Source organism: Pongo pygmaeus, chromosome 3 (genome assembly GCF_028885625.2).
Source record: "Pongo pygmaeus isolate AG05252 chromosome 3, NHGRI_mPonPyg2-v2.0_pri, whole genome shotgun sequence".
Taxonomy (NCBI): Eukaryota; Metazoa; Chordata; class Mammalia; order Primates; family Hominidae; genus Pongo; species Pongo pygmaeus.
In genome coordinates this window covers 40488742-40511437 of record NC_072376.2, presented here as the reverse complement: position 1 = coordinate 40511437, position 22696 = coordinate 40488742, and the positions used below count along the sequence as shown (strand labels likewise).

At 38.3% G+C, this 22696-nt stretch overlaps 1 protein-coding gene across 44 annotated transcripts in view; it reads left to right on the top strand.

Moving 5' to 3' along the window:
• The window catches only part of APBB2 (amyloid beta precursor protein binding family B member 2), a 398003-nt gene that overhangs the window by 106321 nt on the left and 268986 nt on the right, over nucleotides 1–22696 (top strand). For 28 of the 44 annotated variants that reach the window (XM_063664510.1, XM_054486425.2, XM_063664501.1 and 25 more), the window contains one exon: nucleotides 6850–6961. The exons of the other annotated variants lie outside the window; for them this stretch is intronic. The gene's annotated coding sequence lies outside the window, so the exon portion shown is untranslated. The remainder of the gene's footprint in view (nucleotides 1–6849; nucleotides 6962–22696) is intronic. 44 annotated transcript variants of the gene reach the window in all.

Below are 22696 nucleotides of genomic sequence, written 5' to 3'. Positions count from 1 at the left end.
GATTTCACCTGTTATCCTAATACTGTCTTTTATACCCCTCTCCCAATCCAGGATGAGTCAACAGTCATTCATTGAATTTTGTCTTTTTAGTTTCCTTTAATCTAAAACAGTCACCCTCTTTTTGTTTTGTTTTTGTGGTTCATGGCATTGGTGTCTTGAAAGATACCTTTGTTTTGTAGAATGTGTCACAATCTGGTTTTGTCTGATTGTTACCTTATGATTAGATACAGATTAAGCATGTTTGGCAAAAATGCTAAGTAGTGACTGTGGCCATACCTACTATTCCATTGTCCTGGAATTGATTATGCCGAGCACCACTTGGATGAGCTGGTCTGCTGGAACTCTCCATTTGTAAAGATGCCTTTTCTCTTAGGTAATCTGTGGGATGATATTCTGAGACTGTGTGTGAGTGCTGTCCTACAACAACCCTTTCTAGAATGGTTTTAGCATCTATTAATGATTGTTGACTGAATCAGTGATTGCATTGGTAGTTGCAAAGTGGAATTTTCTTCTACTCTTCCTTTGATATTTGTTAGCTGGCATCCTTTATAAAGAAGTTTCCCCCATTATTTTTTCAATGAATATTTGTGGGTTTATGGCTTCTTTTTTAATCCAATAGTTCATCAACATCATTCTTTTTTTTTTTTTTTTTTTTGAGAAAGAGTCTCACTGTGTTGCCCAGGCTGGAGTGCAGTGGTGCGATCTTAGCTCACTGTAACCTCCGCCTCCTGGGTTCAAGAGATTCTCCCATCTCCGCCTCTCAAGTAGCTGGGACTACAGGCACATGCCACCATGCCTGGCTAATTTACGTATTTTTTTGTAGAGATGGGGTTTCACTATGTTGGCCAGGGTGATCTCAAACACCTGGCTTCAAGTGATATGCCCGCCTTGGCCTCCCAAAGTGCTAAGATGATAGGCATGAGCTGCTGTGTCTGGCCAACATCTTTTTTGTTCAAACTGCCCCACTTTTGGCTATCAGGAGCCCCTTTAAAGCATCTCCTCCTATGTCCTTTTGTCATGTCTGCATTAGCATTTGAGCACTCCCTTGCTTTTTGGCACAGTAAGATGTTCTGGACTTATCTTGTACTTTCTTTGCCCAGACCCAACTATTTCTCCAGAGAGCAAAATATTTAGAAATCAAGATCTAGGTACTTGGGATTTTCTTTAAAAATACACCTAATCTAGAAAAGGTTAAAAGTCATTAATCATTTAAGTTCCCCCACCCATTTCCCAAGATTATTCCCATTGGTGGCATTAAGAGTTTTAGATGTGGGGCTGGGCGCGGTGGCTCACGCCTGTAATCCCAGCACTTTGGGAGGCCGGGGCGGTGGATCACGAGGCCAGGAGATCGAGACCATCCTGGCTAACGCGGTGAAACCCCGTCTCTACTAAAAATACAAAAAATTAGCCAGGCGTGGTGGTGGGCGCCTGTAGTCCCAGCTACTCAGGAGGCTGAGGCAGGAGAATAGCGTGAACCCAGGCGGTGGAGCTTGCAGTGAGCAGAGATTGCGCCACTGCACTCCAGCCTGGGCGACAGAGCGAGACTCCGTCTCAAAAACAAAAAACAAAAAAACAAACAACAAAAAAAGAGTTTTAGATGTTCACCAATGAAGGGAGAAGGCCACCCAAGGTGAAGGTCTTTGGGCTTTGGGCTAGAGGTTGAAGAGGAATGCACAAAGGGAAATGAGATAGTGCCAAAGATTAACTTAGATAACATTGGAATTCTGCCCCAGAAGTGACTTAGCCTGAGAAAATACTTTCTGTGTGTTTTCTAGGTAGACTCTGAAAATTGGTTACCCTTTTTTATATCCATTAATGGTAAGATAATTTATTCCCCTGAGCTATACATATGCTAATTCCATGCCAAGAGTTCCTAACTGCTCTGTATTTCCAGAGTCAGTGTAAGGTATATTTATGTGAATGTATATTTCAGCATGTCTTTGAAAAATTAAGATTCATAGTTTTTATTTTGAATACTCATAGTTGGACACAGTTTCTGAATTTGCTTGTTGATTATAATAGTTGTTCAATTTTTTTTTTTTTTTGCCATGGAATCTCGCTCTGTCGCCTAGGCTGGAGTGTTGTGGCGCGATCTCGGCTCACTGCAAGCTCCGCCTCCCAGGTTCATGCCATTCTTCTGCCTCAGCCTCCCAAGTAGCTGGGACTACAGGCATCGGCCACCATGCCTGGCTAATGTTTTTGTATTTTTAGTAGGGGCGGGGTTTCACTGTGTTAGCCAGGATGGTTTTGATCTCCTGACCTTGTGATCTGCCAGCTTTGGCTTCCCAAAGCGCGTGAGCCACTGCGCCTGGCCAATATTTGGTTAATTATTAAAGATGCATATGCGCAGCATTTTAGGCAGCAACTTGTGAGATACAAAAGCCAGGAGTTTCAAAATTTCCGAAGCAGTCATTGTGCATTTGATATAATGGTAGAGTCTCTGAGGAGGCTCTAAACCTTAAACTGACTGATTTGTCTGGAGATCCGTATTTCTTCCATGATATTTTTATATATAATAACATAATTAAAATGTTTATTTTGGCTTTTCTATTTGCTAAAACGAAACAAAACGTGGTAATTTGGTAGAGAACCTATATGAAAATGCTAAAAAATACAAAAGCACATTTGAAACATAAGGGTTTGTTTTTGTTTTTCATCTGTGTAAGCATTTTTGAAAGTAAAAAACAAAACAAAACAAAAATAGACTACTCACTACATCTATGCATTGTATATCAGGGATATGGTTATTATTCAGCTATGTATACTGAATGCTATCTGCTTTATAATTTTATAAAACAAAACTACCACCCACTCCTGCACATACAACCACTGACTTTCAATCCTCAGCACATTCTTGAGAGTGGGAGTCCTATTAAAGTAACTGCCCTATACAAAGTAGTTACTGGGTGTGCAGGTATGCCAGGAAAGCTAAACTGAAAGTGAAAAGGGACATATTACTTAAATGTGCTGCTAGTGCACTATTCACAGTAGCAAAGACATGGAGTCAACTCAGGTGCCCCTTGACAGTGGATTGGAGAAAGAAAATGTGGTACATATACACACTAGAATACTATGCAGCCATAAAAAAGAACTAAATCACATCCTTTGCAGCAACATGGATGGAGCTGGAGGCCATTATCCTAAGAGAATTAGTACAGGAACAGAAAACCAAATACCACACATTCTCACTTGTAAGTGGGAGCTAAACATTGAGTATGTATGGACACAAAGATGGAAACAGTAGATACTGGGACCCACTTGAGGGAGGAGAGTGGGAGGGCCAAGGGTGGGAGGAGGGTGAGGATTGCAAAACTACCTATTGGGTACTATGCTCATTACCTGCGTTCAAAGTAATCTGCATACCAAACCCCCGCGACACACAATTTATCCAGGTAACAAACCTGCGTATGTGCCTCTGAACCTAAAATAATAGAAAGAAAAAAAAATGAATAGATTAAAAATAAAATAAATGTACTCCTAGCCAAGCATGGGTGAGTTGAACTCAGATGTGTGGTGGCCAAGTTGTCCCAAATTGGCCCTTGATTCCTGTATATCCTCAACCTTCAGTTCTTACGCGATATCAGTGTGTGGGATTAAACTAAGCACACTCATGACTAAAAGAGTCACTGTTTTTGGCAAGTTTTTAAAGTCAAGTTTTGTTATTGGGAAAATTTTAATATAGCCACGTTCTTTTGGAGGTTATAAAGATCAATCTCTCTTTTCTTACTTGCTATTTTAAACTCCTCAAACTGGAAGTGTTTATCCCCTTGCCCAAATGCATCCCTCTTTTATTTGTTTAATCTTGATCTTGTTTGAAAGGAGCTTTATCCAGAATACAATTTCTTTATTCAGAATGAATTTTCTTTCAGATATTAGGACAGCTTAGATACAATTATATAATTAAAAATCTTTCAGCTGGATTTTACTAAATCCATGACTGTATTAGCCTGTAAAAGCAAATTATATTTTGGCCTCTGTAATAGGTTTATAAACTTTAAACATCCCTATTGGGACGGACTGTATTTGTCCTTGAATTATGAGATAGAAAACACTTTCAGAGGTCCAGCCATATGACTGGACCTATTAATACTTGTGATTGACAAGGAAGCTCCTGATGTTCTTGTTCTTCGGCTAGCCTTCATTCTATTGGCTGGATTCACATGTGACGTTAAAAGTGGGGGTAAAAAGGATGTTCCCACTAATGCAAGATATAAAGAAAGTGAAAATTACTCTGTTGTAATTCTACCATTTGTAACTAGCAGTTTTTCAAATGTTGGCTTTTTTTTCTTTCTAGTCTTTTTTCTTATAAACAAAACTGGGATGATGAGTATATTACATTATAGTCTACTTTCTCAATACTGCTTAAGAGCATTTTCTCCTTTTATTAAATATTCTACAGATTTTAAAAAACTATCCATTGTTGAGTATTGTGTTTTAAAAATTATTTACAAGAGTATTACTTATAATAGAAAAATTCCTTGTATATATCTTTATGCCTATCTTGAACTCTTTAAAAGAAAATTTAGAGTCTTTTTAATTTATTGGTTTTTAAGAATGAAAAGTAATTCCATTCAGTTTGTCCTTTCCAGCAATTACGGTTAAGCTGTCTTGTCTGCAAGAATCTATCTTTATAACACCGTCATCTTGATCTGTCCAAAATGGTCCTGTAATACCTCCTTTAACAACATTAGGGAATCTTACATAAATAAATTTATCATGTAACTGAAGCTGACCCTTAAGTGTCTGTGGTTGGTAATTGTAAACATTGTGAAAGACAATCTTTTTAAAATTGCAGTACAATATGTTGCTGTCCTCTTAAACATAACGACAAAATATGAAAATCACAATTTCACCCCTTCTGGATAAATAACAAGCATCTTTTATAAACACTAGCTGTTATATAGTCAATTCTGATAAGATGATATATGTGTTCCTAAAAACCACATTATGCAGAATCCTGCAGTAAAACTCACAGTGCTTAGGAGAGGAATGCAGTTGGGGACACAATACTCAAAAAACTATCAGTGACACATTAAAAAGGGATGAGAACTGAATAAATACTGTTGCACAAATTTTTCACATATTAAATGGTTAAATACATAAATAGTGCAATAAATATGGTACTTCAACTCGAAAAAGTCCTGACATTTGCTTGTGAACTGGTGCTTTAGAAGGGGTGCCACTTAGGAGTTATCGTGAAGTGGTGGCAGACGGATTACCTGAAATCAGATGGAGTCGGGATGCCAGATATGGATTGGTGTGGCTCATAGCACACTGGTGGAAACCGAAGTCACTGGTAGATGTTTGAGGCATGGACTGTGTTCATTCTGTGTAACCATATGCAGCTGGGTTTGGCCCAAGTGCAGCCTTCTGCAATAACCTAGTATTCTTGCAGTGAAATCATGCATAAAGAAACATGAAACTCGAGTTACACTCAAATTGTTCTCTTGAAAAAACACAAGTGTTATAGCAGAACTGAGTGTGCTGTATGGTCATACAGTGATGCCCAGGGGATAAGTGAAATGTGAAATTCTGCTTGTCCCTATCTGAAGTAGAGTTAATACATGTAAGACACAGAGAAGAACCTAGCATAAGAGTCAACAGTATATAAATGTTGGCAATAACAATGGCAATAGTAATAAATGATGCTTATGGTGTTTGTAGGGTTCTGTCTGATTTTTAGTTACAACTACTTGCTGTAGCGGTGCCCTCTTTCTAATTGATTTCACAATCTCCTGTGGCTTGAAAATGAGTGTATCACGCTTCTTAGAATTACATCTGGTATAAGTCCTGTAATAGGAGAACCTGAGGGGTATGCAGACTTTAGGTTATAGGTTACATATGGCATCTGTTTTGCCTACTTAAACTATTTTATCTTATTAATGATTTTATTGCCTTAGAATCCATTTGCACGATTGTTGGGGAAGTAACATGTTTTTGTTTTTGTTTTTCTTTTTCTTTTTTTTTTTGAGATGGAGTCTCTCACTGTCACCCAGGCTGGAGTGCAGTGGCGTGATCTTGGCTCACTGCAACCTCCGCCTCCCGGGTTCAAGCGATTCTCCTGCCTCAGGCTCCCGAGTAGCTGGGATTACAGGCGCATGCCACCACACCTGGCTAATTTTTTTGTATTTTTAATAGAGACGGGGTTTCACTATGTTGGCCAGGCTAGTCTTGAACTCCTGACCTCGTGATCCGCCCGCCTGGGCCTCCCAAAGTGCTGGGATTACAGACATGAGCCACCGTGCCTGGCCTGGAAGTAGCATGTTATAAGTGAGATTAGAATTGTCAGATTTTCCGTTTTATTAGGAAAAAATGAACACAGCTCTCTCTTCCCATTCTTACCTGCAGAAATTAAGGTGTGCTTAATACATTTGAAGAGTATTTAAAAGTTGTTGATAACTTTCCTTAAGTTGTTGTGATTCACTTCTATTTACAACTACTTCTGTGTTTATAAGATGAGCTCATGTTTGGAAGTGGGAACTGGCAAGTGTGATTTCGGAAGACCTTCCTTCCCAAGTCACAATATAATTAGAAGTCCAGATTCTCCCTCGGTTCCTTTTTGTGACTCCCTGAGAAAGACATCTTTAACAGGAGTGGTTGCCAAGAAGCCTCGCTAGTTCCTGCTTTTGAAACTTTAATAAGGCGACAGATCGAACTGCCATCTAGATTTAGAAAGCCTTGTTAGTATATTATGAAAGAAAAATAGCTTACATTTCTTATCATTTAAGGATCCCAATGACATCTTTATTTTATTGATGCAGAGATACTCTGAATTGCAGTCGGGTATTTTGATTTTTCATTTCTGATACGATTTTGAATTTAAAATTTTTGTCTCTACACACTTTCTAGATCAATCTCTTTGGGCTGCCTGATCTCCTTGGGTGCTTGCTATTAATTAACAGACTTTGTGGGGAAAAAAAGGAGCTTGCCTTCTGAGCTTTGTACCAAAGACCTGGGAAAAGTAAGTAATTTTAAACTTGCTTTTAAAAAATTCTGTTACACCTCTCTCAGAAAGTTAACAATAGGTCCATGGCTTTTTACTTTCTTTCATTCCTGGCTTAATAAATTTTATATGTTTTTATGGATTTGTAACGTGGAAGGGGACTCAGGAAACCTCTTTGTGTAAAAAAAAAACTTGCAAGAGATTAAGATGATGTTCTACATTGTGTCTTTTGGGTTTCATAAACTGAGTCCTCAAGGTTGTGACAAAACTTTTATCAGATTTGCAAGTGATTAAACATCAAATACAAAGCAATGTAATATGATGTGACAGAAAAGTGAGTCCAGTTGTCTGAGCTTTCAGGTGTTTTAGACTTTTAGATATTTTGGATAGGCTTTTTGGTTCTGAATTTTTAGAGTAAGGATGAAATCGACTTGGTTCTTTTCTTGTCTGGAAAGGAAAGCAAAATGTGGAATTGCTTGTCCAATAAATTCTTCATGTAGCTTTGTCTTGGAAGAATTGATGCACCTCCCAGTTTTATTTTAGAATTTTTTTGAGGGCACTATAAGACATTCTAATTGAGACACTTGTTGAATGTTTTTGCTGTCTTTTAGAAAAAATTGCTTGGAACCAGAAAATTCGGTTTTATTCTCTTATCTTTTTGAAAAATGGACCTTACAGATATATAAAGTCGATCTGTTTTTTTAATGAATACTGCTTGGAATTATGAGTGACCAAATGACCATAACAATATATGCAAAATAAAATATGCACGTGCACGCACAGAAACATATACAGATATCCTCTCTAGCATGCTCCAGAAACATTATCGACAATAGGAATTGTTTTTCCATTAAATTACTAGAAAGCTTTCTAAACTTCCTATGCTTTGTGTCTTATAGCTCCTCTCTATTTCTGGCAGTACAAATGAGCTAGTTGAAGCATGTTTAAAATAAAACAAGACAGAACAGAACTTTGCTTTAGTTCTATGAAAGCATTAAATAGTAAGATCGGATTTTATAGCTCTATTGTTATTGTATTTACTATAAATTTAATTATTATTAAATTGGGTATTATTTTGTAATAATTAAGGTAAGGGTCTTGAGTTTTGAAGCTTATTTGAAGTTAAATATTTGTACTGAAAAAATACATACTTATTTGTACTGAAAAAATACATACTTTGGGAGGCCGAGGTGGACGGATCACCTGAGGTTGGGGGTTCCAGACCAGCCTGACCAACATGGAGAAACCCCATCTCTGCTAAAAATACAAAAAAATTAGCTGGGTATGGTGGTGCATACCTGTAATCCCAGCTACTCAGGAGCCTGAGGCAGGAGAATCGCTTGAACCTGGGAGGCAGAGGTTGCAGTGAGCCAAGATTGCGCCACTGCACTCCAGCCTGGGCAACAAGAGCGAAACTCCATCCCCCCCCCAAAAAAAAAATACATATACGTGTATGTGCAACACACAAACACACATACACACAGACATAGACACTGCACATACACACGTAATTTCTGAGGGATGTCAAGTCTCTGCTAAAATATGAATTAGTTGAAAGTAAGGAAAATCTCACCCAAAATATTTTTTTTTGTTACAGTGAAATATTTGTAATAGTGGAATATTATTGTCAGTGGAATTTAAAAAAAAATAGAAATTTGTAGGTTGAATTTTGTTGTCTTGTAATCACATGTTAATCTTAAAAGAAATATTTTATGTTGTAATTGTGTGTTGTAGTTGTTATTCCATTTTGGAAGGATATTTGAAAAAGGATTATGTTGGAGGCCACCCAATCTGTCTACAGAAATAGAACGAAAAGGTCAAATGATTGATTCTCTGGGCTTCAGGGTCTAGAAATTTGCAGTGGTGTTTAGATTGGAAATATAACTTAGCTTCAGAAAGTAAGCTACTTAAGCTGCCTTTCAAATAAGCTGCCTTTTCAAATCCTTATTTCAAAGAAATAAGCATTTCTTTCAAATTTCACATAGTCTCTAGTGCAATATTTTTTTTACATTATACCAAAATATTCCCTTTTGGGATACATTGTAGCATTGTTGTAAAAGTTGTGTTTCGATTTTATAGAGGGAAGGCATCTGTGGGACTTGTGTGTTTACAGTAAGCTAAAGACAGCCCTATGTTACTACAGGGACTGTGACAAAAAGATCTCTGTGTACTAAACTTGATGTTAAGGCCAGATGCTGTGGCTCACGCCTGTAATCCCAACACTTTGGCGGGTAGAGATGGGATGATTGCTTGAGCCCAAGAGTTCAAGACCAGCCTGGACAACGAAAGAGACCCTGTCTCTACAAAAAATAAAAAGGTAGCTGGGCTTGGTGGTAAGTGCCTGTAGTCCCAGCTAATCCAGAGGCTGAGATGGGAGGGTCACTTGAGCCCAGGAGTTTGAGGTTGCAGTGAGCTATGATCACACCATAGCCCTACAGCTTGACACTTGAGTGAGATCCTGACTCTAAAAAAAAAATTAGTAAAAATAAAGTTGATGTTACAAGTGAATATATACGCAGAAGGATGTTTACAATGTACCCTTAAGGTTAAAAAAAGAGAAGGTTATAATGCAGAAGTGCACTGCACATAAATCTGATTTTTAAGAACTAGTTAAGTTATATGGAAGTTAATGGGAGGGAATGGGAGGGGAGAGGGGAGGTGTCTTTTCTGATGTTTATTAAAGTCATAAGAAAATGTTTCTGATTGCTGTTTGAAAACTGTAAGGGATACTTAAATGTCTTGGTGGTTTCTTTTTGGAAAAGCAAACACACAATTTTAGAGAAAATTCAGAACCCTAGACAACCTCCACACTTCTTCTTAACCTCTGTCCTTTACTTTCACTTTTTTCTTAATTGCATGTGTCTTCAAAGTCTTCCTTGTTTCAAGCATTTCAAGCAATTCAGAAAATTGATTATTTGAGGTAGATTTTTGGAAACTTGAGTCTATAATGGTGATAAAATATAAACATACCTTCAAAAAAATTAGCCATGGATTGTTTTAAAGGAAGTAAAAAGTTTGTATTTTATTATCCTACTTAATACATGTCCATGTTTGGTTTTATGTTAACCCTAAATGAGTATGCAGCAAGTTTTTTGGTAACTTTTTCCACTTAACAATAAATAATGCATATCCATGCTAATAAGTATTTACCTACAGCATCATTTTTAGTGAAAGGGAAACAACTGGATCTTGGCCTTATGTTTAATTTTGGGCTATCCTGGCTTTCAGTTAGAAAGGAGTGTAAATATATGGAATATATGGCATAGGTTTTTCATGTGAGAACAGAACAGAAAAGGATTCCCCGTCTAGAATCTTTATGGTGTTTACTGTAGCCAGACATATTCTGAATAGGAGGCTCATGGGTCTGAATATGTGCTCAAAATGGTAAGTGTCACTGGCTGACAGGTGCTGTGTATAAAGCTTTGTGTCTTCTTTGGTCCCTTTGTTATATTATACAAGAGTGCAGGTGACATATTCCTCCTGCCAAGCTGTCTTAATCAATATTTCTGTGCTTAAGGGAGGATTTTACCTACGTATTTCTTTCTCCAAAGAAACTCCAAATAGCTCAGATGAAATGATGGTTACAGAAGGAACACTGATAGATTTTGGGATATAATTTATTTATGGAGCAAATTGCAGTCCAGGTTAATTGGAGATCCAGAATGTTTTATAAACCTTTGTGTGCATTCTTAATTTTTAGTTCTTTTATTGAGCTAACATTTGTTGAGCAACTACTGTGTGCCAGGAGCTCATTATTCAAAGATGAATGAGATATGTCCTTCCTTTTAGGGAACTTAATCTGAGTTTCAAAATTAGATTTAAATAACCTTTATGTAGCATGTACCATGTGAAAAGCAGTGGAATGGACGTTATATTCTTAGATAAGATGTTCAATGACTACAATTCAATAATGATATTTATTGACCTATACCTTTCAAAATAAGTTAGGAATATAGTTTTCTAATTTTTAAGGGTTTTTTCCTCCCATTATGATTTTGGTACCTGCTGCTACTTTTTAAGTTAAATTAGGAAATGGAAAAAGGAAAGTTAAACAAATTACAAATGTTTAATTGGTAAATGTAGAGAGTGGTTTTGAAAACATGGATGTGTGTGTGTACATACACGTTTTGTATTTGGAAGCCTATATGCATATAGTGTTATAATTTTTTTTCTAGTAGAATATTTCTTAGTTCACGTGATACAATTAAATATATCTATCAAGATTTCTTGGTATTTTGCCCTTAGAGTGACTCTGTTGCCCAAGTAAGTTTGGAGGCCATACCATTAAGCACTTGATGTCCACAGGAATTCTAGGGGTGGGCATTATTGAAACTCAGGGGAAAAGTAACTTGCTACCTTCATACAGTTAGAACATGTTTGAGTCAGCCTTCCAATTATGATGCATCTCGCTACAAAGCCCTGCAATATCTTCCTGACTCCCATGAGCTGGTGGTGAAAGCTGATTCAAGAATGCTGTAGGTATGCAAAGGACGAGCAGTCATTTCAGCTGAGAAATCAGGAAATGTGTTCACTGCATTGAAGAGCTGGAACTGAAGTATGACTTGAGGGCTGAGTGAGAAGACAGAAAGTAGGGAGATAATTGGGGCTGTAGAAAAAGCGTATGCCAAGGCATGGAGGAATGGGAACTCGTGGCATATCCAGAGAGTGGCAAGAACTCCACCATGGCTGGGGTATGGAGCGTGGAGAACAGAGTGGACCCCGAGATTGAAAAGGTGCCAGAGTGAGAAAGGTCACACGTGTGCCATGCTAGAGACTTGGAGTTTCTAAACAATAAATAGCCATCCAGAGTTTTAAAAGGAGAAATAATTAGATGGGAGTTTTATAAAGATCACTTGGGCAGTAGTGTGGAATATCGTCTGGAAAAGAGAAAACTGGAGGTTGGAGACCCAGGGCCACCATGTGAGGTTGTGTAGATTGTTCATTGCAGAAGTGTAGGTGTGAGCAGCAGATGGGAGGACTTGGAACCACCCAGCACACTTGTCATCAAGCTGTGCACTCATGGGACTGGGCCTGCCTAGAGAGAGCACCTTTTATAATTTGCACAATGGAATGATCTACTTGCTTTTAATTGTTTTAAAAATAATAGGTAGGATTAGATAAGATAAAACAGTGTACCCTAGGGCCTAAGAGTCTGGAGGTGGGCCTACTAAGCTATTGGCTGTATGTCAGTGGGCATGTTCCTACCCTCTGAAAGCCTATTTCCTCATCTTTAAAGGAGAGTTAATAATAGGTTCTGACAGGGCCCTGGACAGACCAGTTAAGAGAAGGGGTGAAATATGAGAGATGGAGAAATAATAGATCTGGCTGCTGCTAGCCGTTGTTTAGCCCTGAGAGTGTGCTGGGAACTATACTAAGAACTTTGCCTGTTTTATTTTATTTAATCTTATATCTGCTTTCAGCAGTGGATGTTATTACCCCATTTTCAAGATTTTGAAACTGAGCCCTTGGCAGGTAAAATAACTTGTCTAATGTCACACAGCCAAGGAGTGGCATTGTCAGTACTTGAACCCACCACTGTGACTGTCATATTTATGCTCTTAACCATTTTGCCACATTTATAAGTGATCTTTTCTGTTTCACTCCTTTAATATCCTCCTTGCATCCTGTGTTGTTTTTAACTTGAATTGAGTCATATTTATGTAACATTTTATTTAATTTGCTATACTGTAAGATCCTGAGGGCTGGGGTCAGGTCTCATTAATTTTTTTGTCTTTCATAGCACCTTGCTTAATAAAATATGACTGGTAAGACTCAATAAAATGTGGTTGACAGAGGCTGGGTGCGGTGGCTCATCCCTATAATCCCAGCACTTTGGGAGGGCAAAGCAGGCAGATCACTTGAGGTTAGGAGTTTGAGTCCAGCCTAGCCAACATAGTGAAACCCCGTCTCTACTAAAAATACAAAAATTAGCTGGGCGAGGTGGCACGTGCCTGTAATCCCAGCTACTTGGGATGCTGAGGCAGGAGAATCGCTTGAACCCAGGAGACAGAGATTGTGGTGAGCCAAGATCGCACCACTGCTCTCCAGCCTGGGCGACAAAGGGAGACTCCCTCTTAAAAAAAAAAAAAAAATGGTTGATAAAATTAATAATCTCTAAGATTCCTTCTGTCTTCTAAAGTTAAATAATTTTTCATTCTATAGGTAAAGCTTCAGTTGCAGTTATACAGTTAAAGTCCAGTAGAACTTAAAAAGGGCTTCTTAGATGTTAGTTTGGTATTTGGACTGATGGTTAAAGTTTCAAGAAATTCCTAATTGCCATTTTATCTGAAAAATAATTTGTGACTTGCTGTCAAAGACTGAAGCGAAGACTAAAGTGTACTTCTTGCAAGCCCTTTTTGGAGGCTATAAAGCTATGCTTGCTGCTTCATTGCTGCAGCAGGTATAAAACTCCAATGTCATAAATGATATTTTTGAGTTCATAAAAAATATTACATTGTCATTCATATTAGTAAGGACCTCAGTTTCTAAACTCACGTGGAGCCCCTTGGGCCAATGGTCACTTGTTTTTCTTCTTCTTCTTATTTTTATTGACAAATAAAAATTATATACATTTATAGTATACATGATGTTTTGAAATATGTATACGTTGTGTCTATCCTAAATTAAGCAAATTAACATATGCATTACCTCACATAGCTGACAGTCATTCTTGTTTGGTGCCTGCTGGAGTCAGATTTAGACAACAAAGTGACAGTTAAGGGCAAGTGACTATCAGACACCCTGGAGTCAGACTGACTGTATAGGTTTGGATTCCATCTCTTCTGCTTATGAACTTTTTTTTTTTTTTTTTTTTGAGATGGAGTTTCGCTCTTGTTGCCCAGGCTGGAGTGCAATGGCACAATCTTGGCTCACCACAACCTCCACCTCCCAGATTCAAGCTATTCTCCTGCCTCAGGCTCCCGAGTAGCTGGGATTACAGGCATGCGCCACCACACCCGGCTAATTTTGTATTTTTAGTAGAGGTGGGGGTTTGTCCATGTTGTTCAGGCTGGTCTTGAACTCCTGAACTCGGGTGATCTGCCCTGAACTCAGGTGATCTGCACTCCTTGGCCTCCCAAAGTGCTGGGATTACAGGCATGAGCCTCCGCGCACGGCCCTACTTACGAACTTTTTAACCCTTGGCAAGAAAAAAATCTGGGAAATGAGGATGGGTAAGAAAACAGGTTGTGATCCTAGGTTCATGTACCTGGTTCATTAGGAACTTAGGAAAAAAAAATCCTTATCCACTTGGAACCCACTTTTTGCTCAGATACCCTTAAAAGGAAGCCAAAATTGTGAACTTGTAGGACAGAATTTAGCACTTCAGTATTATAGACTGTATTTATCTCAGGATGACCCTTTGCTGTTTTTAAACCAGAGTTCACGTGCTCTTGTAACTACTGACTGCATCTACTCTCATGAGCCCTAAGGAGGTAGTTTAGGCTTTGCTTCATGCTCTGTGTGCCTGAGTAAAGTAGGAAATGATGGCTTTTAAGAAAATGGAAAATATTACCTGAGATCAACATTTCATCTGGGCTTTGAAAAACTCTGGGGTTTCTTTCATCTTCCAGGAGAGCAGCACAACTGAGCTGTGAGAGAGGAAACCAAACCCTAGGGAAAGTTTTATAGCTCATTTCTGCTGATGTTACTGGAAAAGAGGAAGGTAAGGGCCTCTAAATAGCTCTCGTAGCCTCAGTCGACAGTAAGTTCAGGTGTTCTGGAAATAGAACACAGGGGAGCTCTTTATTCCCATTGGCCTCTGCTTGGCCTGAAGGAGAGGGTGAAACAGCAGCAGAATGGATCTCTTAGAACATTGTTGTACATCAAAAACAAATGTATTCCCACGGCAGAGTTTCATATTTTCTTTCATGAATTTAAAGTTGAACAGAGGCCGGTGATATTTTTCTCTTTGGAAGTTTTACATCTTAGATTGCTGGAAGAGTGAGCACAGTTAAATGAAAACTCTATTCAGACCAAATCTTTTTTTTTTTTTTTTTTTTTTTTTTTTGAGACGGAGTCTCACTGTGTTGCCCAGGCTGGAGTGCAGTGGCTCAATCTCAGCTCACCACAACCTCCGCCTCTCGGGTTCAAGCGATTCTCCTGCCTCAGTCTCCCGAGTAGCTGCGACTACACGCACGCGCCACCATGCCTGGCTAAGTTTTGTATTTTTAGTGGATACGGGGTTTCACTATGTTGGCCAGGCTGGTCTCCAACTCAGACCAAATCTTACTCTTGTTGTCTGTAGCTGCTTAGTTCTGCGCTTTAAACTAAGGGCAAACTTGGCTCGTGCATTCTTGACAGTGAAAAGCAGGAGCTAGGAATGCCGACTTTAAAAACCCACTTCCAGGTTTGCCTCCACCCATTATGTGATCCCTGCAAGAAAGCTTCAGTCTGCTGTAAGGTGGTAATCTCTTAATACTTTGATACTTTGGTAAAGCAAATAAGATCGGATTATATAACTTTTCCTTTTACTTGTGAACTAATTATTGTTTTCCTGCATTTAAAAGCAGATGTTAAACTCCTCCTTTGATATTCAACAGCAGACAGACTCTAGTTGTGCCTTATAGCCCTTGCTGCATGTCTGTTGTTTGAATGAAGATCAGCTTTGGCAAATTAGATTCTGATGGCTGCATTTTGATCTGGACCACAGAAGAGAATGGCAATTTATTCTTTTATTCAACATTTATTGGATTCCTGCCTGGCCCTTTACATAAATTGTGTTCAGATCTCACAAATACCAGAAAACCTTGCAGAACATGTCTGTTTTATAGATAAGAAAAAATAGGGCATAGAGAGTGGTTAGAAAACTTGCTCAAGGTTACCTTGCTGTTAAGTTGCTGGGTATTTGGTCGGATTTTTTGGCTGACCTCAAACCTGTTACTATATAGGGGCTGCCTTTTAAGAGGACATAATCAATGGAGCAAAGATCTTGAGGAGCTGGGATTAAGAAAAAAGTATTTAGTATATAATCACAGTGTTGTGGAAGAAAGAAATAATCATGAGCCCCTCATTCATTCATTTACTCCACAGATATTTATGGAGTGCCTGTGTTGTGCTAGATAACTCTGCAAGGTGTTGGTGATTCAGTGATGGAAAAGACACAATCAATCCCTCACCAACTTCAAGGAGGAAGTAGGGATGTAAGAAAGAGTATATGATATGTTGCTCCCCAAAAAGGCTACAGTGTCTTGTTTGAGAGAGCTTTTATGAAATTTTTCAAGATGTAAAAATGTTGACGTCTTCACAAAAATTACTTACTTTTTTATTCTTTTGCTTCATTATGTATACAAAATTTTCTGCAAATAAACAGGGGGCTGACTTCGCTAGCATCCTTTGTAGCTGTACTCCTTGTTTGGGCTGCATTTTAAACAAAGTCTTGCAAACAAAAATTTTGGACAATTACCTCGCAAGGACTATATCTAATTCAGCTTTGGATCCCCCTTTTTACAGAGAAGATAGCATAGTGCCTAGTACAACTCTGATTGGTTGGCTCAGTGATGGGAAATAAAATACTGAAGCAAGGGGAGAGGAACCTCATAGATGGGGGATGAGTTCAGATGGTATCTAGGGAGAGTGTGAGGGTGACAATAAAATAAGCCGACGAATACACCAAGGGATCAGATCACATATGATGGACTTAATTCACACTTACAGACTGTTGCAGTAACCAGGAGAGGAAGAGCAGTGTCTAGGTAGTCTGGAAATGACATTAGGTTTTGGCGCTTGAGAGAGACTGCAGTCTTCCTTTGACTTCTGACTCTTCTGACTTTCTGCTCACATATGAGCCCTCTATGCCTTCTTCCCCACCGTGGTCTTTATTTCATTTTTTGAGACTTTCAGCTGTTATATGCAGTAATTGTTTCCTTAATAAGTTAGGTAACCATACGTACTAACTTGCTGGGACAATCCTAGCTATGCCTGCTGTTCTGGCATAATTTTTGATACCCCTTTCAATATTAAAAATGTCCTGGTTTCAATAATAAATTAAATAACCACCCTACTAATAAAGGAATGTTGTAGCATTCTGTATCTTTTTAAAAAATCTTTACAGCATTCAGACTGCTTTGATGAACTAAATGTGGATGTAGTATCAGTAATATTACATAGCAGACTAGTGTCTGATGTCTTATAAGTAGAAAAAAGAAAAAATGAGCAGTAGCTGAAAAGGCTCAAATGTACTGCAGAGAGAAATTAATTGATTTCAACAAAATGAACTTTTATTACAACCAGTTGTTGGCATAGCCATAGGAGAGAGGGCACTTAAAAGGTTGCCATGATGATGGGTAGTGTTTAGGGAATCTAGCATCCTTTGTGAAAATCTTACCATAGCTTGTTTTGATTTAGAGTTTCAGTGTTTCCATCGCAGTGGTAATTTAATTCAGATGTATTTTCATTTATTTCTTAAGTAGAAAGTAAAAGAATATAACTTCTTAGAAGAAAGATTCTGTCAGAGGTTTATAGAAACGACTGGAGGGGAAATCGTTAAATTCAAATTTTTCGCTTAAATCTTCTGTTAAATTGTGTCTTCTGATGAAAATGGTGGTGTTTTAATCAAAGGAGATATTCATATAGGGACTCAATGGGATGCCATATAATTTATGTCCGGGTTTTTTTACTTCATAAGTAGGGTTAAATTGCCATTATAGTTCATATACATGGATTTGAAGAAACAAACTAGTGTTTTGTTATATAAATATATGTAAAATAAAAGCTTTTGGTGTTCAGGTAATGCTTGACAATAATTGCAGTAGGAAACATGGGCTTAGGATCAAAACATGCTTATGACCACTCTTTTCCATATCAGTATTTTATGAAATAGTGATGCAGTTACCTTCCGGTCCCATAGTGACTTGTACCCTGCAGTATTATCTTTTAAAGTAGGGTAGATATACAGAGTAGAGGGACTGATAGTATATAATCTGGAAATTCTGTTTATCTTTGAATTAAATTTTGACTCTTCCACTGGCTATCTGTGAATGAGTTTTTTCTTTGAGCCACAACTTTCTAGCCTATAAAATGGGAATACTAATATCTGCTGCTTAGCTTATTAATAGAATTTTTGTTAACTCCTGAATCTGGGATAAACATGAAGTGTATAACACAAAGGTTGGTGTTCTCCCAGGCTCAGGAGTTAATACCAGATTCTGAGGATGGAAAAAATGTGTGATTGTTGGAAGGGTGAGACTCAAAACACAGGTTGAGCTTCCCTAAAAAAACCAAAGTCCAAAATACGAAAATATCCAACACTTTTTGAGTGCTAACATGATGCTCAAAGGAAATGTTCACTGGAGCATTTTGGATTTCAGATTTTCAGATTAGGGATGCTTAACTGGTAAGTATATAATGCAAATATTCCAAAATCCCAAAAATCTGAAGTTCAAGCATTCTCTTCCCAAGCATTTCGGGTAAGGAATATTTAGCCTATAGTTAGTGAGCAGTTTCTGGCCAATCAAAAGGATGTTGACTGTAGATGTTCTGGATGGTCATCCTGACACCCACCCACTGGATATCAGCCTCGGTTGTCAGTGTCCAGAAATCTGTGTTTAACCTGCAGTGGTTTGCAAGGAAACCCACTGGATCTCTTAGTTAAATTAATGCCCCTTCTCTCAGCTTTGTTACCTAGAAAAAAAAAAGTTAATGCCCCTTTCTCTGAGATGATCTGGAAGAGAAACCATTTTCATATGGTGAGGTGAGCCTGGACATCATGCCTTGATAGCTGTCTCAAAGATTCCCATTTTCATTGCACACCCTGCTAAGCATTGCTGCCAGCACTGTGGGGACCAGCTCTTTGGGGACTCTGCTTTCCCATTTTCCATTCCATCCCTCATCTGGAAACATGTCCTTAATTCCCTAGAGAAGATAGAAGTTGAGTTTATGACTTAAAAATAAAACAAAATCTGCTAGTTATGGCAGGCCTAGAACCATTCCTCACTGGACCCTCTACCAGGCTGCCTCTCTGGTTTAGACCATCCAATCCCTGCCTTCAGAAGTGAGACTGTCAGCACAGCTAGATATAGAATCTAGGCATCAAAGAGGATGAGGTCCTGGAAGAGGGAAGGTTTCCTCCTTCCTTCTCCCAAGTCTTTCATTGCTAGTTTCCATTTCTTATCTCAGGATCTGCTTCTTCCCAGGATAATTGACAATGGAAAGTCCACCTCTCACAGCGCAGATCCTAACCCCTTTCCACAGGGCTGGGATGGCAATAGCCACAGCTGTCAAAAAGTCTAGTATCAGTACAAAAGCTCCCCATATAATCCTAGGAGGTTCCTTTGCTAGGACAGGGGTGAGTTGATTAACCACAGTGGGTGTATATTGATGTGGTCAAGAGTCTTCGAGAAACCACTTTGTGGTGACCTTTTCACCAACAGACTAAGGTAATACTCCTGACCTTTAGCTCAGGAGTTTGATTAGAGAAGATAGAGGAACACAGGAAGCCTGAGTTACAGTCATGGTTATGCCACCTCCTTATGTGACCTTGGAGACATCAAGTACCTCTTCTGCAGTCCTCATTTTCTTATCCATTAAATGGTTTCACACGTAACATGATTTTTAAGGTCCTTGTCAATCATGAATTCTATAAATCTATAATAACTCCTAAAAGTACCTCATACAAGTTTTGAATAGATTCAACTTGTCTGTATCTGATGATGACGGTTACCATTCTCAACACTGCCTTGGTTTGTGACCGCAGCTGTTTTGTGGAGGCCCACGCATCTATTGTTGGAAAAGGCTATCCCCTCATTATTTGATACTATACTGCTCTCTTGGTACGCTTTTGAAGTGCAATGGAAGACTTGTTTTCTGATGATTATGATAAGCTAGCTCAACAAGTCTCCCTTGTGATTGTCTTATGTAAAATGTCCCACTGTAGGCCTGAATATTAGTGATGATACCGCTTTGTTTAAAATACTGGATTCTGGCTGGCCGCAGTGGCTCACACCTGTAATCTCAGCACTTTGGGAGGCTGAGGCAGGCAGATCACTTGAGGTCAGGAGTTTAAGACCAGCCTGGCCATCATGGTGAAACCCCATCTCTACTAAAAAAATACAAAAAAAAAAAAAAAAAATTAGCCAGTCATAGTGGTGCGTGCTTGTAATCCCAGCAATGTGGGAGGCTGAGTTGGAAGGATCACTTGAACCTGGGAGGTGGAGGTTGCAGTGAGCTAAGATCGTGCCACTGTACTCCAGTCTGGGTGAGAGAGCAAGACTCCATCTCAAAAGAAAAGAAAAAAAATATATTGGTTCCTCTGTATCTGAATGGATTTAATAGCTTCTGATTTGTGATGTTGAATATACTTTATAGATTAAATACAGGTGATTGTTGGTAACTTTTAAGGTATGTTTTAAAAGAGAATAAATGCTGATTTTTCCGTTTCTACAGAAAACATCATTGGGGTTTTAATAGGAATTGCATTGCTTTAAGTAGTATAGATGACTTAATGATAGTAAGTGTTCTAATCTATGAACACAGGATATCTTTCCATTCATTTTTATTTAATCAATATTTATTTATTTATTTGTTTTTTAGAGAAAGGGCCTCAGTCTGTCTCCCAGACTGGAGTACAGTGGTGTGATCGCAATTCTCTATAGCTTTGAACTCCTGGGCTCAAGTGATCCTCCCACCTCAGTGTCCTGAGTAGCTAAGACTATAGATACATGCCACCATGCCCAGCCTTTTCCATTTATTTGACTTTCATCTTATTCTAACAGGTTTTTGTGTGTGTGTGTGTGTGTGTGTGTGTGTGTGTGTGTGTGGAATTTTTAAGATTTTCTACCCATGAGATTATGTCATCTGCAAACAAAGATAATTTTACTGTTTCCTTTCCAATTTAGGTGAATTTTTTTTCTAGCCAAATTGCTCTGGCTAGGACTTCTACTACTATGTTGAGAAGAAGTGGTGAAAGTGGACATTCTTTTCTTCCTCTTGATCTTACAGGAAAAGCTTGCAGTCATTTACCGTTGAGTATGCTATTAGCTGTGGGCTTTTCATATATGACCTTTATTATGCTGAGATAGTTTCCTTCTATTCCTAATTTGTTGAGTGTTTTTTATCATGAAAGTTTGCTGAATTTTGTCAAATGCTCTTTCTGTATCAAATGAGATGATGATGTGTCTTTTCCTCTTTGTTCTGTTAATGTGGTGCATTTCACTGATCAATTTTCATATGTTGAACTATCCTTGCATTCCAGGGATAAGTCCCACTTGATCATGGTGTATAATCCTTTCAATAAGCTGTTGAATTTGGTTTAGTAGTCTTTTGCTAACGATTTTTGCATCAATTTTCATAAGAAATAATGACTTGTAGTTTTCTTATTTTTAAAGTGTAATTGTTTTTCTTTGGTATCAGGGTAATGCTGGTCTGACAGGAGTTTGAAAGTGTTCCTTCTTCAGTTCTTTGGAGGAGTTGAGAAGGATTGATATTAATTCTTCCTTAAACATTTGATAGAATTCAGCTGTGAAGCTGTCTATTCTTTGGCTTTTCTTTGTTGGGAGGTTTTTGATTACTAATCAATATCTCTACTAGTTATAGATCTGTTCAAGTTTTTCATTTCTTCATGATTCAGTTTTGGTAAGTTTTGTGTTTAGGAAATTGTTCTTTTCATATAGGTTATCTAATTTGTTGGTAATTATACTCCTATAATCCTTTTGATTGCTGTAGAAACAGTAGTAATGTCCCCTTTTCACTTCTGATTTTAGTTAGTCTTCTTTTTCTTAGTCAGTCTACCTAAAGGAATGTCCATTTTGTCAGTCTTTTCAAAGAACCACCTCTTGGTTTTGTTGATTTTTCTTGGAGGTTGGCTTTTACGACTTTCATTTATGAATTATTATTATACAAATCATTACAGATTATTTCAATATTAGACTTCTTTTTTTTGTTTTTGTAGTTTGGCAATGAAAAAGGCACCTTTGCCTTACATATGTAGATGCATGAAGGGTTTAAATAATCAGCACTTTAAAATAATGAACTTGAATGTCTCTGCCATTTTTTGTTCCTTGGGTAGTGCCTTTGTCTCACTACTCATTGTAGTTTGTTCTTACTATTTGTTGCATTATTGTGGTTACTGTCTTGTGGATAGTTAAGGTAGTGTCCATGATTTGATAACCAACTGGAAAGTTTCCTTATGTTTTCTCCATGCTGAACTGCTAAAAATTTAGGTGAGATTAATTAATTGTCATTATTATATTAAATGAAAAGCCAAAGAGTGAACTTAGGGAGGAAAGCTTAGAGGACCAGTGGTCTGAAAATTTCAAATTTTAATTCTGATTTTCTTAATCATGATGTTCCATTCAACATGTAGATTCATTACTTCTCTATACCCTATTCCCCCATGTAAAATTTTTGATGTTATTGTAATTCACTGAGTGACCTTCTCTGAGATTATGTGCCATAGGCAGTTTCAGTTTTTTTTTTTTTTGAGACAGAGTCTCACTCTGTCACCCAGGCTGGAGTGCAGTGGTGCAATTTTGGCTCACTGCAACCTCCGCCTCCCGGGTTCATGCCATTCTCCTGCCTCAGCCTCCCAAGTAGCTGGGACTACAGGCATGCATCACCACGCCCGGCTAATTTTTTTGTATTTTTAGTAGAGACAGAGTTTCACTGTGTTAGCCAGAATGGTCTTGATCTCCTGACCTTGTGATCCGCCTGCCTTGGCCTCCCAAAGTGCTGGGATTACAGGCATGAGCCACTGTGCCTGGCCGGCAGTTTCAGTCTTATTTTCAAGGAAATGCCACTCAAACAAATCATTTAATGACT